At 36.6% G+C, this 12830-nt stretch overlaps 1 long non-coding RNA gene across 1 annotated transcript in view; it reads right to left on the bottom strand.

Annotated features, from left to right (window-relative positions):
* Positions 1-326: 326 nt before the first annotated feature.
* The window catches only part of LOC119255850 (uncharacterized), a 30134-nt gene continuing 17630 nt past the window's right edge, over positions 327-12830 (bottom strand). Inside the window, exon 4 of the long non-coding RNA XR_005127560.2 lies at positions 327-437. This is a non-coding gene — a long non-coding RNA (uncharacterized LOC119255850). The remainder of the gene's footprint in view (positions 438-12830) is intronic.

Here is a 12830-nt window from a genome sequence, read left to right on the forward strand (position 1 = left end):
TAACCATGACAGGCTGCTCTCAGGTATATCACAAAGTATATGAAGTGTAAGTTGATGAAAGTATGAGTGGGGGCCATGGAGGAAAATAAATTGAAGGTGGGTATTCACCCCAGACCAGACATTGCCAAAGTAGATGAATATGCCTCCTCTACTGTTTCCTTCCCATCTAGACTAACATAGAAACTGGTAAGAGATAACCAATGGGTCCTTCTTGCTAAAAATTTAATTGAACTCAATGATGCTTACAGTATTGTTAAAGAATAGTAATTATGATGTGCTAATGTATTTGAGGCTCTTATTACCAGACGGAATCCTTTCCTACCTTGCCTGCTGCTCCCACTCAGCATTGTATTTCAGTAGATCCACTTGTTCTGCTCCTCACTCTCTCTCTGGTGAATCCTCTCTCCTCTGCACCTCTGGCCTACACCCTAGTTTTTCTATGCAAAAAAAAAAAAAAAAGAATAAGCATGGACCATTGTAGGTAAACTCATGATTAGAAGCCTATGTATTAGTGGATAGGAACTGTGTATGTAGGGAGGAAATAACATCCTAGGTGATAGTTTAAAAATACATTTGTAAAAGAAACAAATGATTGTAAAATTAAGTATATATCCTATTTCTGGCCATTCATGAAAATAAGAAATTTGGGCCTCCCCGGTGGCGCAGCAGTTGAGTGCTGGTCTGTGAAGCTGCCAGCAGCCTCTGCAGCGCCGGTTAGATTCCCGACCGCGGGCGAGGGTCCCACATGGCGCGCAGACCTCTCCTGCCGCGCCCACTGCTCCCCTCAGCGGTGTACTTTGGTCCTCTGCCTGTTCTGCTCCCCACTCTGGCTCTGGTGAATTCTCTCACCCTCCTGCGCTTCTGACTGTACCCAGTGCTTGTATAAATAAATAAATAAATCTTTAAAAAGAAATTTCCACTAAAGTGCAATATTCATAAATCTTGTTTAGGTGATGATGCTATAGTTATAAGGACATACTTATTAAATACATAGCTACATTTAAACATTTCAGAATCAACCAGCATGATCATTAGCCACAGGACCTAGTTCTTTTAAGGACAAATTTTAATTTTAGTTCTCTTTATGATCCTAATTTTTCATATAGAATCTGTCTGAAAGACACTGAATACATTTTTACTGAATGAGTGGAAGAATTATTGAAGATTAAGATTACAAAAGAAGAATTAAACACTTTAAAAAGACATGATTAAAGAGCTGATAGTTTGTATTCCACATATATAAAAGAGGGCAATATGAATAATAAAACATGCTTCCTAAAGAAATCAAATTAATTGAATGTTTAAAAGAACTAGAATCATGAAGGTACCTTTGAAATCTTATCAGTGGCACAGGAAATGTTTGCAAAGGGGGTGAAATCCAAAATGTAATTAAAAGAAAGACTTAGTGATATGTGGGTCATGGAGATTATTTTGAGTGTTTTTCATATCCTTGAATTAAGGCCTTTTTAAAAATATAGGTTTTTGGGCCTCCCTGGTGGGGCAAGGTGTTGAGACACAACCTATGCAGCTATCCACAGCCACTGCAGCATAATTTTGATCCCCGACCAGGGAGCTGCCCACATGGCACAGCAGTGGTCTCCTGACTCACCTGCTGCTCCCCTCAGCAGTGTATTTCAGTGGATCTGCCTGTTCTGTTCCCCACCCTGTCTCTGGTGAATCCTCTCACCTCCCACACCTCTGGCCTGTACCCCAGTTCTTATATGTATAAATAAATAAATCTTTTAAAAATATAGGTTTTTAGGGTCTCATATTAAAAACTAAAATGAAAACTTTCACCTGCTAAAACTTGAACTATGCCTGCACATATTTCCAATAATTTTAACAGTCAACATTAACCTCTGATGAACATTTAGGATGTAAATATCTCTGAAAGCAGTTATTTCCATCTTATATGAAGAGACGTCAAGTGGCAAGAAAAAGCCTTGGAACTATAAAATATACAGAAGAAAACTAAAGCAAAATACAACATTGCCTTTAGTGATATCTTTGGGGACTTCACGCCAAAGGCATTGAAGTCAAAAGCAAAAATAAATGAAGGGGACTACTTCAAACTGAAAACCTTCTGCACACCAAAGGAAACTATCATTATAATAAAGAGATACCCTATTCAGTGGGAGAAAGTATTTGCACATCACACATCCAACGTGGAGCTAATATCCAAAATCTACAAGGAACTCATATAACTCAAGAAAAAGAACAAAGAACCCAATTAAAAATGGACAGAAGTGCTAAATAGACACTTCTCCAAAGAACACATACAGGTGGACAACAAATATATGAAAAAATGTTCAATATCACCTATTGGCAGAGAAAATGCAAAAATGCAAAATCAAAACCACAATGCAATACCACTTCACTCCTATGAGAATAAGTTTGTGCCACTGTAGGTAAGCTCATGATTAAAAGACTATGTACTAGAGGATAGGAACCATATCAAAAGACCTGAAACAACAAATGCTGGCAAATGTGTGGAGAGAAAGGAAGCTCAGTACACTGTTTGTGGGAATGTAGACTAGTCCAGTCCCTGTGGAAGACAGTGTGGAGGTTCCTTAAAAGATTAAAAATATATATACCATATGACTCAACAATTCTATTCCTGTGGAATGCAAAACCACTAATTTGAAGGGATATATACATTTCATTGTTCATTGCAGCACTATTTACAATAACCAGATTATGGAAACAGCTTAAATGCCCAATGACAGGAGTGGATTAAGATATGGTATGTGCATGCAGTAGAATACTACTCAGTTGTAAAAAAGAACTCTCCATTTTCAACAACATGGGTGGAATTGGAGGGGATTGTGCTAAATGAAGTAAGTCAGAAGGAGAAAGACAATACTGCACGATTGCATTCATATGCAGAATATAGAGAAATAAAACAGGAACTGACAAAACTAAACCAAAACAATCCCTAGAAATATGACTGCAGAATTGAGGCTATGGAGGGGGAGGCAAATGGGGTGGGAACAAATTGGGCAAGGGATCCGATGGTCTATGGTAAAGGAATACAGATGATTTGGTTGTGGGTGACATATGGGTGTGAGGAGGTATGAACCTATTCCCCTAAATTATATACAGCGTTGTAAACCAATGAAAACCTCAACCTTATCTCAGACAAAAGGTCTCAAAAGAGAATCACCCACAATTCTAGAGTTTATGAGTCTAATATTTTCTGTGCTTCTTGCCTTTTCACAAGTAGCTAGCTAAATTTGCTGTCATTGAAATGCTGATTGATAAGCACTAGATAGGGGCCATGGTCTTTAGCAAGTCATATAATCTGGTGGTAGCCCTACATTTTTTGCCTATGAAATGAAAGGTTGCATTAAATGACCCCCAAGGCCATTTTGGTTGTAAAATACAATGTTTCTCAATGAAGCAGATCTCAGGGCAGGCCTGTTTATCTGTTTTCTCCTCTAATATATTCATTGTGTAAGGAAAATTTTGGTGACAAGTATTACCATGTCCCAGGAGGAACTTCAAAGTCTCTGAGGGGGACAAATTCACAGGCAGGAATGAAATTAAAAGCCTCAGTGTTCTTTCCCAGTCCCACTGGGGCTTGACTTTGCTGTTATTCATTTTCCTTTTGAATTATCTTTCCCTTTTGTTTCCTATGAAACTAAGCTTCTTGGTTGTGCTAGAACATTCTGTCTGCTTTCTAGTCTTTCTTCTCTTGCTCCTTAATTAAGAAATTGTCTCAAACTCTGTTCTTAGATTTATATGTTGCACCCTGTGTACTTGTATAACAAACCCATATAACTCAAGTTCTTCACATTCTCAAGTCAGAGCTTTAGGAAGTCTTAACTTAGTGGATTAATGATTGATTCTGCCAGTTGACTTCACTCCCAGTCACTGAGTCCTCACACCATAGTCGTCATCCTAGTGCCCAGACTCCCCAAATGTCACTACATCCATTAAAGTAGCAGATCCTAGTAATTTTAATTCTAAAAGCCCTTTAAATCTCTTGCTCTTGACCTTAGCTTTCATTAGGTCTTCAGAAATTTTCAATGCAACTTTGCAAGATCTTTCAGAAAAATTTCTCTGCTTTCAATTTCCTTCATGGGCTCCTATCTGGTGACCCTCCTCCAAAATACTTTGCCCATGAGTCCCTTTCTCATCATAGCTGTCATTGTTCTGTCTCTTATGCTCTCTCCCCCTAGCCAAGTATAGCCCTTAGCTTGATTTTGAAGGCTACCCACTACCTGAAACAGAATGAGCTTTCCAGAGTCCCATGTCACTCCTTTCCCATAACCCAACCCCTAAGCCAGCAACACAGTCCATGTGCCACTCCCCAGACAAGCTTTCTGGTTGCCCACCTCCTGCCAAGCAAGTCAATCTTTGTTTGTTCATCAAAGTTTAGATCAAACCATTTCTTTTTGTTCATGGATTTTTTTCAACTACCCAATTTTCAAGTCCTATGTCCATCTGTTGAATTTTCTGTAGCTCTTAACACTTCCCCCTAAAAAGGAGAGGAAATTATGTCCCTATAGAATTCCTAGAAAATATAGGAAAAGGATGGATAAGACCAAAAACTTGAAAAGGAAATACTTTTTAACATTTGGATATATATGTGTAGTTCCCATGTTTTCCCAAGTAAAAGTAATATATGCATTCTAATTTTTAGTTTTCATCAGCTTTGTATATATCTGGAATATTTTTATGAATAAAAAATTTTCTTTAATAGAATATTTTTTTTAATACTTTAGCCTTTAAAATTCCTTTTAAAATTGCCAACATCCCATTTTGAACTCTTATTTGGTTTCAGATCTATTTACTGTGGAACATTTTTTTTGCCAGAAATCATACATCAGTTTATCCCAAATACACCAAGAATATATCTTAATATATGCGTATATAATATACATATATTAAATATAATAGGCATATTATAATGCAATATTTTAATAATATACATTACAGTATACAATTATTTATTCATTGGATATTGATTAAATGGACTGGCTCAATCCCAGGGAGAGAATATGGGCATGTTCACCCCTGTGGGCAGTAAGTGAGCATAGCCACCCGTGCAAAAATCTAAGTTCTTAGAAAACTTACCTCCAGCGGTTTGCACCTAACATGTGTCTTATGGTACCTAAATGGCATAAACTTTCTGTCACAGTATTACACTAAGCCTTCTTCTGTAACTGCCCCATTTTAGAATTTTTATAGAGTCAGAATAGTACAGGAGAAAACCAAAACATAATATTCTTCAGACAAAGATGAAAAATTTTCATATTTTTTGGATAAACATATTCTTTCATAGTTCGACATAGTTGGCTTATTTTCTTTTTACCAGTCAAGATGCACAATAATTATATAATAACTGGGACAAGAACTGAGGCCTCATTCACTTTTATTTTTGGTCTAAGATAATTTAAAATTATATTGATTAATTCCTGTTTTTAACAACCAGTGCATTAGAAGAAAAAGGTTACCTTTGTATAGCAAGGCTAAGTTAAATATTGTAACGTGTACCTTAATATTGCTGATTTCTACTGCTAGTGAAGGTTATTTAGTGCCTCATCAGCTGAACTTTTGCATTTTAGTTTTGTGCTATTTTAAGGAATGAAGAAAATATCCTTTGAATTGTGTCAGGTTACTTATTTACTTTAGTTACAAGGCCCAGTTACTTTCACTGGGGCTTGATTACAGGAAATTTAAGTTAGTTTTTCAAGATTTAATGAAGAAAAATCTAACCATTTATATATTTTTCAAAACATTTATAAACTTATCTATGTTGAGTTTTTTTTAAGAATTTACAAATTCTTGGGCCTCCCCGGTGGCGCAATGGTTGAGCGCCGGGTTGCGAAGCTGCCTGCAGCCTCTGCAGCGCCGTGTCGATCCCCGGCTGCTCCCCGGCCACCAGAGGAGGGTCCCGCATGGCGCGCAGACCTCTCCTGCCGCCCGCTGCTCCCCTCAGCAGTGTACTTCGGTCCTTCTGCCTGCTCTGCTCCCTGCTCTGGCTCTGGTGAATTCTCTCACCCTCCCGCGCTTCTGACTGTACCCAGTGCTTGTATAAATAAATAAATAAATCTTAAAAAAAAAAATTTACAAATTCTTCCATACTTGACATATATTACATATTAAATATTATTATGTGTATGAAATTGTATACTTGAAGTCATACAACTACTCAAAATGTTATTATATCACTTTTTTTTTATGGAGTAGAAAGTAATATTGGCTTATGATTTATTTTCTGTGAGACCTGCATACATAGAGGTTTTTGAATAATAATAATACAAATCTAGTGATGACTACAACCCTACTGCAGTCGGTGATACTCTCTGCTTTGGTATCAAAATAACCAGTGGCCCAATCACATGGCTACTTAAGTGTTAAACATACTTATCAAACATTAAGTGCTCACTATACAGTCCTCATTTCATGAACATGAAAAATTTTTATTACATCTTTTGTCTTATTTAGCAAAAAAATTCAGTCTTGACTGAATATGGATTTTTCTCAAATTCCAAAATTATTTTAAAATTCAGACAATTTAAAAGACACATAATAGAAAGAGGATAACTTGATGTAAATTAAGAAAAATCTATTTCAAGCTACTCTAATAAGATATCTGACTTTAAAATTTTCTAGAGCCTTGCATTTGACAACAATTTTTTACCATTTTAGGAAGACTTGAGATATATTTTGTCATTGATGTTTATTTATTCTACTCATTTAATAAGTTTTTTTAATGTATCCAGTAAGACTATACTAATTTCTGTTTATATATAACTAAGAACCAGACATAATTCTTGTCATCACAGAACTTAAAATCACGATAAAGATATTACCTGTATCTAAAAGTGTGTGTGGGGGAGCAACTTTAAATAGTTACAATGTAATCTAATTTTGACTGTCCAAACAGAGGAAAAATAATGGTCTTAGATGTTTTAGAAGAAAAGTTCTGACGTCATTATTATTTTTATTTAAGTTCAAGCAACTGCTCAAGTATGTTATGAAAAATGACTTATAACTTGTTAAAGCATTTTTTGATGTCTCAATTTTTATGCCTTTGTATGAGTTATACTTTTGTCAATTTCCCTTTGCATTTTATAACTGTTAGCATCAAATCTAGGAAATTATTTATTTCAACTCCCACTTATATAGAGATGACTGTTTCCCTTCAAACCTTCTCTCCACAGTTAAGTTCTACCATTACTGCTTGAGGTTGCAGGAAATGCATACAACTTCCTCATTTATCCTTTTCCTCTCTAGGAGCCATCTTATATAAATTTCTTCAAATCACATTTAAGGTTGTAAAAAATTGAACAAAGATGGGGTTGTTATTAAAAGAAAGGTCTAAGTGAGAGAGAATACATTTTTCCTATTTAGAGGGAACATATACTATTTATACCTTTCATAAGCCAATAGCTAGATCCTCAGCCTTTTCAGGTGACCTCCATTACTGTTTGCAAATCTTAAGCTAAATTAAAATTACAATCAACAGTGTGTTTCAATGCAAACATGATTTAACTGCTAAAACTGCACTTTTTATTTAATCTTATACTCAAATCTGCTTTAACAAAAAAATTGTTCTAGTTTTAGAGAATATTGCCAAACCTAAGCTTTATTCATAGATTATATGACTATTCTGGCATTGGGGTGGTGAGAATTTCTTTTGGCTCCTAGTAATAACACCATAACAACCAGGGAGCAAAAGCCCAGCCCAACATTAATTTCTTTCCTTTCCACTTTATCTCTGCCCAAGACATTACCTTAAATTATTCTACAAATAGGGGCACTAAATACAAGCAAGGAAATCATCTGAGAAGTTTCATCTGTCAACTTCTTCTTCTTAGAAGATCTTTAATAAAACCTTCATGTCAAGATTTGTGAAACATCTGACAAAATCACTGGTCTGAAGTTGCAAACAAAGTATTAATCAAGGCAGCCCCACTGTGGCTTAATAATCTCAATGACAGACACTTATTGGCAATCAAGGTTCCTCTGATGATCATCTAATCAGACGGTACTGATTCTATCTCACCACTTCTTGGGTTGAGTTTAACAGAGAAGAGGATTCATCCATAACCAAACAGATCTGATAGCACCTTGAAAATAAAAGGAAAGCGCAAATCACAGTGTTCTAGCTCAGCATTATGGCATCAAGTAGGAGTAAATAAAATAAGTTCAGTAATGACTTCTGTAGAGTTGAGAAATCTCAAAGTTTCCTTGGTCCGAGAATACATTAAAATGACAATATTGAAGCAGCCCAGCGTATTGAAACTGAAACCTGACTTCTCCTCCATGTGAAGGTGTGGGTATTAATTTGGTTAATTTCTAATGATCATCTGTAATAACTTACAAAGGAGTTTGAATAATGAAACAATGTAAAAAGAGATTTGGTTCCAAAAATAAGCCTTTCTAAGACAGAAAATGTCTTAAAAACCTGCAGTATTTAGAGGCTTAATTAGTATACTGGGTCATTATGACATCTAGCTCGTTTCATTACCCTCCTAATGTATTATTAGTTGGCAGTTAAATACTGTCTGCTGGGACCTAAGAGTTTTTCCTCTTGTCTTTCTGGTCATACTTATTGCCTAGGCCGACAGCTTACCTGTAGTGAGGAAGAAATGGAACACCAATTAGAAAGCTTTCAGCCCAGCACCCATGGAAAAGCCAAAAGCTGATAAAGGTCAGCGTGAAATTTGAATGACAGGGCTAAAGTCTTTTACTCATAATTTTGTGTTTGCAATAGAATTCAGAGCAATTCACAGCCTTAAAGGCCTTAAGTGAGAACAGCAATTAATTGTAATGAATAATCTGACAAATCTGGTTGACATATGGCTGCTAATGCCCTCCTTTCTAGTGGGAGCAGTGGAGGGATTAGATTAACTCAAATGAAATCTGGGACCGCCATGCCATCTGCATGTTCAGTAGGAAACGGTACACGTTAAATGGTGAGTGGGTAGATATCTGTCTTGTACTCATCTCTCTCTGAGCCCTTGGCAGATCTGGGAATAGCAGTTTTATTACTGCACCAGCTGCCTGTCAATAGAGTGATACGAAAGGAATAGAGTACAACCTAGAAAGCTAATATACCAAGAAGCTGTTAAAAATTAACTAGATACAATTAACATGGATTTCTAAATTTCTCTGTTTATACAATGCATATTTATATTTTGATTTCGGTTCACCCTGTTGAATATTCACTAATTAAACAATATCATTCCATCTGCACAATGTAGATGCCCTACATGGAAATACGAATGGCAGGTAGAGACCTAATTTCATATCTTTTTTAAGTGAGTAAAACTGAATTTTACTTTCCCATAGATCGAGGGTCAGGTGTAGAATAATTCAATAAAATCCACAATTAATCTCTAAATTTCCTTTAGATGGTTCCTCCGCCTTCCTTCCAATTCTGCCTCCCCTTTTTAACTCCAAAGTTAACAGGTAGTGAGTTGGGGTACACTGCTCTTTCTCCTCTGTGCTTCCTCTGATGAAGGAGGTAATAATCAGAGTGGAGGAGAAAGCCAGGGAGAATTCACAGCATCATTGTTAATTTCAGCAGAATCCAGTCTTGTCCATTTCTGTTAGGTGAGGACCGCTACAATACACACGTATTTCCCGTATTTCCTCTCATCAGCTTTTAATGTGTTCCATCATAAAGCCAAATTCCTTCTGATCTTCCTGCCTCACTGAGTAGAGTTTACTTTCTATTTTGCTTGAATACCTTGTATTAAACTCCAAGGCTAAACTGTTATTTGAGCAAACAACCTATATACAGACCTTCCCTTTGGGGTGTGAGTTAAATCCCTGCCCAACTTGTTCACTTCCATTTAGGCCCTGCTGCCCCTGCCAGTTATTAGTCACTGGAGAATATAGATCCTGAAACCTCATTCCACCTCTTTCTCTTTATAGGCTTTTCACTTGATCAAATTAAATCCATACAAACCTTGTGTGCTCGAAAAGAAAACAAAGGAAAATTCTCTTCCCAGTTTCTTGTCACTCAAAGTTTCTTGGAGGCTTCCAGGGAACGCAATACTCTGTGTTACACTGTCAATTTTTCCTTTGGATCAGAACTGTCAATATGTGCCTTTTTTTATGGGGAAGGGGATATGTAAAACTGAAGCACAAGCCCACTAACTGGCTCACTTTTACTCTCCAACAAGTCAGCACTCCTTAACAATACTCTGAATTGCGTATAGTAGCCTGGTCCAAAATTAGCATTTCTAATCAAGGATAAAACAGAACTCATTTTCCTGCAGACAATTATGGGAAAAGTCAGAACATTAAGAGAGATGGGATTCCCTTTCTAGAGCACTGGTCTTGATGGCCTGTTATTATTAATGATGTATCATTATTTTATAGCCTTGTTTGCTTTTTCACAATATAAGATGGCCAGTTTCAAATACATTCTTAACAGTGGTTGAGAATGGAAGCAGTGGGTGACAGCAGAAAACTCACTGCCCTGTTTTAAGAAAATGTAATCCTGATCCAGTTCCGTGTGGTGTCAGGCAAGTCTTTTAGCCTCTCTGAGCTTTAGTTTCCTCTTCTCTATATAGAGTTGTCTTAGCTATGTGATATTGGTGTAGAGGTAAATATTTCCTCCTCATCCTTAATGTGAATGGGGTGGTTCTGGGTTGCCTGCAGCTAATATGGGGTTGCCACTTCTTTCTCTAAAGGGTTTGATTACTATTTCCAGTTAATGTTCATGTTTTATAAATCTTGAAGGTGTTAACTATATCAAGTAATAACATATACGAAGAGTCAGCCTGAGATCTTATTTGTGATAATTAAAATATGCCTATAGGATAGGGATGTAAAGAGAGAATCTCCTCCCTCTAGGCCATCTTTTCATGTGTCTCCAAGCAAGAAATCATTTAGCAAGACACAGAGAAAGGATGCTACCTCAAAGTCTATTAAAACTGGAAAATTTTATCTTTACGGGTGATACCATCCAATGTTTAAAAAGCTTCCTTAATATAATGTTTTTAATATCCTAAATATAAGCCCACTGCTTCATTTTTTTCTGCCCACAAATGATAAATGTTCTGGCATTCATAATGACTGACCTGTACTATATGTTTATTCAAGTACTACTGTAGATACATACATTGTTCTTAACGTTTAAGATTTAGAGTATCATATGAATTCTTTCTCTGCGATCATTTTGAGATATTTTTAGGCAGCTGTTACTGATTGCTAATTATATATGTTGTGATTGAAAGTTCAACCCTTCCCCAACTGTAAAATGAAATATTTAGACTAAACCTAAAATCTTTATAATTTTCTTCTCAGCAAGAATAATGTTGGTTTAAGATTTGAAATATATGGACACCTCATGGATAATGTTCAACAGTGATGTTTAAAATATTTTATTAGGCCTGAGCCTGGAACAACTGAAATAGACACCAACTCAGACAAAAACTGGTGTGGCCATCGAGAAGCTTACTGGCTAAGTATTAGTGATGTTTTCTGTGAAGACTGCAGGTGTTCATAATAGTGATTGCATCTAAGGACTCAGTATTCAGATGATGGGACTTCTGATCTTTGGGATGAACACTGGGTCTCAAAATGGTGGTTAAGAATCAGCAGCTCTTGCAACACCTGGGAATGATAAAAAAGCAAATTCCCAGGCTCCCCTCACTAGGTAGTGGGGTCTACCTACTGAATCAGAAATTGTGTGTGTGAAGACAGCAATTTGTTTAACAAGCCCTTCAGGTGATTCTGATGCAGGCCCTACTTTGAGAACCACTGCTTTATGACAATTCTTTGGCAACTTGCTGCAATACAGAATAGTTCTTGTGGACACAACATTCTCTTGCATTAAAAAAAGAAGGGGAGAACCATAAATAAATAAATGAATAAAGGAAAGGAATGAGGATAGGATAAGGAAAAGGAACTTGACTATCATAATGTGCTATAGAACCACAGACAAGGAGGGGCCTTAAAGGGCTACTCTTTTTTTTTTAATTTAAATTTTATTTTTATATTACCCATACAATTACTACCCCCTTATTTTGACCCCAAGCCCTCCTTTCCCCGGCCCCCACCCCCCATAGAGTGTCTCTGGTTCATAGTTGTTTGTTGATTTTGATATTTTCTTTCTTATAGTTATTCTTTTTCCTGGTCCCTTATTTAAGTTTTCTAGATTCCTGCTATGAGTGAGACCATACGGTATTTTTCTTTTTCTTTCTGGCTTATTTCGCTGAGCATGATCCCTTCCAGAGCCATCCATGTTGCTGCAAACTGCATGTGTTTATCTTTTTTGAATGCTGAGTAATATTCCATGGTGTATATGTACCACATCTTCTTGATTCAGTCATCTATTTTTGGGCATTTGGGTTGTTTCTAAAGCTTAGCTATTGTAAATAGTGCAGCTATAAACATAGGGGTGCAGGTGCTCTTTGGATTTGATGTTTCTGTGTCCTTTGGGCAAATACCTAGGAGTGGATAAAGGGCTACTCTTGCACAGGTAAGCCACACACTACCCACCCTAGCTTGAAATTCCCCTGTCCACAACGTAGGCAAGTGGTTCCTTTTCCTTGCCAGGGGATTAGATTTGTTTTATTTTATTTTCTCTCCTAACTGACTATAGAGATCAGACATTCTTCTGTGTAAGAATGCTTAAAAACTGTTTTCTCTCTCACCCCTCACTTATATACGAGTTGTTCAGCTTAGGCAAATACGTCTCTTTCCTTCCAACCAGATGAGGTTTCTATTTCTTTTACCACTCTTACAGAGAATTCCCAAATATTCTGCCTTTGTTTTCAGAAGAAACCTTTGTGATTTGTCATATAATTACTAAATTGACTTTCAGAGAGCCCTCAACAGCAAATAAAAAGGAATGACTA

The sequence above is a fragment of the Talpa occidentalis genome, unplaced genomic scaffold, assembly GCF_014898055.3.
Source record: "Talpa occidentalis isolate TD23 unplaced genomic scaffold, MPIMG_talOcc4v2.1 talOcc4.3, whole genome shotgun sequence".
In the NCBI taxonomy this organism is placed as follows: domain Eukaryota; kingdom Metazoa; phylum Chordata; class Mammalia; order Eulipotyphla; family Talpidae; genus Talpa; species Talpa occidentalis.